Below are 6,000 nucleotides of genomic sequence, written 5' to 3'. Positions count from 1 at the left end.
TGATGACTGCTGTTTTACGGGCCTGAGGGAACATGTCTGATAAAAGAGACGAGTTTACAATCTGGATCAGATCAGATGCCATAACATGTCAAACTGTTTCGAAAAAAGTTGTTGGTAAAATATCCAGGCAGCAGGAGGAGGAATTCAGTTGTTGTATGATATCCTTCAGGTTTTCTGATTTATAGGGTGAAACTTTGTCATGCTTTCTGAATCCGTTTTAAATGGGCACAGCACAAATCCTGGATTTGAAGTTGAAGTTGATGCACTGACTGATTTTCTGGATTTTCTCTGTAAAGACTGTAAAAAACTCATTGCAAGCTCTGGTGGACTGAAGATCAGGAGCTACACTTACTGTATGGTTTGTTAACCTGTCAACTGGAGCAAATAAAGCCTGCACATTATTTTTGTTTTTGTTGATGATGTCAGAAAAGCAAGACTGACGGGCATTCTTCAGTTTTGAATTGTAATTACGAAGTGTCTCCTTGTAGACGTTATAACGAACCTGAAGGTTTATCTTTCTCAACCTTCTTTCAGCTTTACGACAGTCTTTTTTCACTCCTGACCAGCGTTTCTTTTGTCCATGGTGATTTTTTCTTTCCAGAGATAACTTTCACTTTAGTGGGAGCAATGGAATCAATTATATTTGAAATTTTGGAATTAAATTGGTCTGTCAGCTCATTCACTGAGCCACAGGATAGCAGAGAGGTGGAAGAGAAAACCTGATTAAAGATATCACTTGTGTCAGCCGTGATAAACCTTTTTAGTTAGTTTAGAATGGCGACATCGGTCACAACAACCCTGGAAATGTTTACACCCTTCGAGATGACCAAATCTAGACTTTTTTCCTTATTGTGTGTGGACTGTGTTACGTGTTGAGTTAGTCCAAAGTTTTCAAGAATGTGACACGGTTTTTTAGTCCCTTTGTCCTGGGAGTTATCAACATGGATATTAAAATCACCAACAGCTATGAAACAGCCATGATCAGTACAGGTCAGAGACATCAGTTCATTAAAATCATAAAAAAAGTCTGCACTGTATTTGGGTGGCCTGTAAGCATTCAGTAACATTACCTGAGGAGAAGACATCAGCTGATAAGCTAAATATTTAAATGTCCCAATTGTCCCAAAACAGAGCTGCTTAAAAACATGAAGTTGGGAGATAAGAATAAGAACAGCTGCACTGTTATTGTGATCTAACCAGGTTTCTTTTAAAAACATAAAATCCAGACTGTGTTCAATGATAAAATCATTGATTCAAAATGTTTTTCTTGTCATTGATCTGTTGTTTAACTCAGCCATCTTAAACATTTTTGGTGCTTTATTTTTTAAAAAAGCTGTGACTCACAGGGAATGGATATCAAATGAGAAAGATTCACAGGATCACATGGGTGCATCCTGTTTCTAAACATATTCAGTTTTATTTCCCTGTGACCTAATAAAACTGAGATTTGAAAGAGTCGTGACTGCTGTTGTCCTTGCAGCCTGGGCCCAATGTACATCAGTTTCAGCCTGTAACACAATGGACACAAACATCCTTATCATGCTGAGGAGAAAGAGCATGATGCCTCCATGGAGGAACAGGAGGGCCTGGGCATGGGCGACGGAGAGGTGCAGGTGGAGGTGGTCATAATGGTGGTTGAATGGCAGAGAAAATGAGGGAGGGGTGTGGAGGACATTTCAGCCCAGCGTTGATCATCTCCTTCACGTGGTCAGTGAACTCCAAGTGAGGGTAGGAGGGAGACAGGATGGTGGAGGGGAGTGACCTGGTTGGGGTTTGGGTTGGTGAGGCAGGTAGATTCTCGTAGTGTGGCAATGGCTGATAAAACAACATAATGATTGCCACTGCTGACATGTATTGTACAAGAGAAATGATTAAAGTACCTGCTTTACAAACTTAATTTCCAAACAAGCCAAAGTTTTCTAAAGTCCAACAAACACTTAAATCTGTACAATGTTAATATGTTTTAACTGTTATTTAACAAACACAAGTCCAAAGAGAAGATTGAGACATATTTAAAAAAAAGGTTAGAGGTATGTTTACCATTGTTTTCCATCATCTTCCTTTTAATGACATATTTTGATGGTTTGAGAACTGAAGACACTGATTGTTTCAATTTTCATGGGGAATCTGTGTCCATTCTTGCTGAATACAGAACTTCAGCTTCTCAACAGTCTGCAGTTGTTGTCTGATTCTCCTCTTCAAGATCCTCCGTATATTTTCAATAGGATACAGATGTGGACTGCAGGCAATCTAGTCAATAACATAGTATCACAGATGCATTTTTTTTCACCTTTGACTAATAACAGCCTTGATGGTTTTTCTCATCATTGATATGTAGAACCAGATGTCAGTTTTTCCAAAGGCAGCAGCAATGTGGACTTATCTGACCGCCGAACACTGTGTTCACTGTCTTTCTGTTCATCTGAGATAAACTCCTGACAGAAAACTTGGCAGTGCTTCTGCTCAGAGTTGACATGTCTTCCACCTTGTGCAATAGTGTTTTAAGTTCCATTTCTGAATGCGGCAGTTGTGTTGAATCAAAATAGTTTTCTAGTGTACTCCTGAGCCCATGTGGCTATATTGATCATGGTGGTATGATGGTTTCTCTAGGAGCAAGTGTTGTGTGACAAAAGGACTTAAGGTCAGCTGCACTTAACAGTGGTTTCAGTTCTTGTCCTTTAAGCTCTGAAATTTCACAATCACAATCCATTTTACAGCATTACACTGAATAAGTTGAAAGACGAAAGTTCTTTGCAAACTTGCATTAAGAAAAGGTTTTTTGGAGCTTATTGACCATTCTGTGATACAGTTCCACATAAAGTGGTGAGTCACACTTCATTGTTGTTTGGAAAGACTAGACCTTTGGTGACTGCTCCCTTTTATACCCAGTTCTGACACCCTTACATGTCACCAATTAATCTCATTATTGTTCTGTAAGCACATAATTACTTCTATAAACTTATCTGTGTTTTTCCCCTTCCTTTTTTGAGTGTCTTACTGGTATTAAATTGTAGATTTCTCAATATTTTCAAATACAAGGAAATTAGTCAGAACAAAAATTAGAAAACATTTCTTTGTACTTTTGTCTGTTAAAGTTAAAACAAAATAACAAATTTCAGATTTAAGCTTTTGTGGCATTTTCAAAAATGTCCAAACTTTTCTGGAAATAGGGTTTGCATATGACATATTACATTTCAAAGCAGTTTTTTATGTTTAAGAATGTTACATAAGGACTTTATAATATATAGTGTTGTATCCAATGAAAGAGACTATAATACAACGCGTAAAATAATGCAACAAAATCTAAGTCAGACAATAATATTCTGGTGCAGCCATAAGAAAAAAAAAGGATATGGTAATGGCCTATTTTCCAGAATGCGTCCTCAATCATGTTTATAGTGGCAACAAAAATGGAGAGATACTGAACTTGGTCACAAACCACAGAACTAAGATGAAGAATTCCAAGTGGAAACATCAACTTCCTTCTTTCCATTTAAGCTGCAAATGAACCAGCTTTGAACCATTTATCCATCTGCTGATATTGTAAAAAGAATCAATCAAGAACTCATGGAGAAAGAGACAGGTTCTGTACTCATGTGGGTATGTATGTTTAGCATTGCTGTGTGCTTTTACTTGCTGTTCAACTTCTAGTCTCCATCCATAGGCCTCATTGCACGGTCTCTACCTCATGTTAAGGTCCCAGAGAATTGTTCAATAGTGTGGAGTTTAAATTTTTCATTACAAGTATGGTTGGCATCATAAAACGTGGTTACCAAGCAACTGCTTCTCAGCCTCCCAATCAGCAGCGTTGTTGGTTTGAGATTCAGACACAAATATCATCACACTCTCTTTTCCTCCTCTGCATGTCACTCATTGTGCAAAGTCTGTACTGAATGGATTAATGGAAAACTAAAGTACTTTTGATCAAAAAGTCTTTCAATTTCACTTCCTGGGGGGGGGGGGACAAATCTAGCTTCTGAGTCAGTCTATCAATTTCAGCCTGACGTGCTGAGGTGTATAAGCCATTCAGGAGATACTGTAAGTTTTATGGGAGCGGCTTAGACTTTAAATTAGAATCTTTTGGTACTCTAACCTGCTGCCAGTCACACTACTGGTGATACTGAAAAAAAGATGCTTATGCAAAGCCTCCTCCCCCTCTGTTGCAGTCAGGGAGCTTTTGAAATCTCTTTTCTAATGAGTGCTGGCATTCCACCTTCCTTCAGTGTTTCCTCTGGAGGACAGACAAGGAGGGTAAACGACAGGAGGATGATAGCGGTGAAAGTACCACCGTCAGGAAAAGTCTTCTGCTTTGAGATTATAGGGGAGTCATCCCCAGAATTGAGATTTGTCTGTTTCATATACAATGTCATGAGACTGCAACGTGGCATCCAGCTGTTTGACCTCCATCTGGGGCAGTGAAATCTGACCTGACACCGATGGCTGCTCAGGTGAGGCTGTGACAGGCAGTGCTGATGGAGGTGGATTCATGCAACTTTTAAAGGTCCACTGATAATCAGAATCTTGTTTTTCAATTAAATCCCATCTTAAAGAGAACAACAGTCCCTATATTATTTTTCATGAACATGTAGCTATGGCAAGTGTATTTGTTAAAATAGAAAGCTGAACCAGCAATATATAGTCCTGCAACAAACACACAATTTTTTGCAATTATCAAAGTAGAATATCAATGGATGTTCTGTATTTTATATTATATTATTTTTATTTATATTCTATAGTTTTCTATTTTCTATACACTATTTTTGCCTGGATTTATAACACAATTGTCCAATTTATTATGTAAACATCTTAACACAGTCAATCATGGCTATTATGACTAGATTCAATTTCAATCAATGCTTTGAATTTCAATCAATGTATCTAAAGGCGCATCTCAGTGTTTGCATTCTTAAATTACAATATGACTTCACATTGTTATGTTATGATCAGGCAGATCACTCTGAATTCACCTTTTGTTTTGTGCTTTCAAAAGTCTTTGGTAAAAATAAAAAATAAAAGATAACATCTTTTCAGTGTCAGTGTCTGATTTATCCTCAGTACCAAGTAGATACATCTTCATATTAGTTATTACCAAAGCATTGTATTGCACTTCTATGAGGCATACATCTTGTGGATCTTGTTTGTGTATTGTGATGTCCATAAACTCTTATCTACCTACAGAAGTTTCAAAAACTTTTAATGACTCGTTGTGCTGTATTTGATTTAAGTGTCTTTGAAGCAGGCATGTTTTGCCCTTTTTTTTTTAACTAGGTGACAGAATTTCCTGATATCTTAATGACATTTCTATAGTATGCTTTGGTGAAAGTATGAGTTACACTACAACAGCTCGACTATAAACCTTCAACCACAATAAGTTGGTACTGATTATTCTTTAATCCACAATCTGAATCATGAATCATGCAGTGATAATACATACTATAATGGCTAGCTGGGAGGAAATAAATGAGTCAAAACTGATTTTTATAAATCATTACAAATCAGTTTTCTTTCTTTTAATTGCAGCTTCTGGTAGTGCACTACTGATGATGCATTCAGTAACAAACAGGAAGGCAGAATTTCCTATATCTGATGGGAAAAGTCTGATTATCTGGTTTTGGGAACTGAAAACTGGTAAAGCAATATTACCTTATCCCTTTCTTAAGTGGACAACTGTTGATGAGAATTTGCTGTTAATACCAAAACAAAAGTCAAGAGCAGAAGGGTTTTGACTTCTCACATCAGTGTGATGTGAAGTTGTTGGAGGGGATAAGATAGAGAGGATACTTGGGTTCTCTCTGAGTATACCGGCTTCCTCCCAGCGCAAAAAACATGCATCTTAGGTTAACAGGTGATTCTGAATTGATCCTAGGAGTGAGTGTGAGTGTGCATTGTTGTTTGTCTTATTTGTTTTTCTGTGGCCTTGTGATGGACAGGCGACCTGTCTGTGGTGTACCCCTCCTCTTGCCGAATGGCAGCTGGGATAGGCTCCAGCAGAGTTGAGTT

Source organism: Leuresthes tenuis, unplaced genomic scaffold (genome assembly GCF_036924035.1).
Source record: "Leuresthes tenuis unplaced genomic scaffold, fLeuTen1.0.hap1 SCAF_20, whole genome shotgun sequence".
Classification (NCBI taxonomy): domain Eukaryota; kingdom Metazoa; phylum Chordata; class Actinopteri; order Atheriniformes; family Atherinopsidae; genus Leuresthes; species Leuresthes tenuis.
This window is presented reverse-complemented; position numbering follows the sequence as displayed.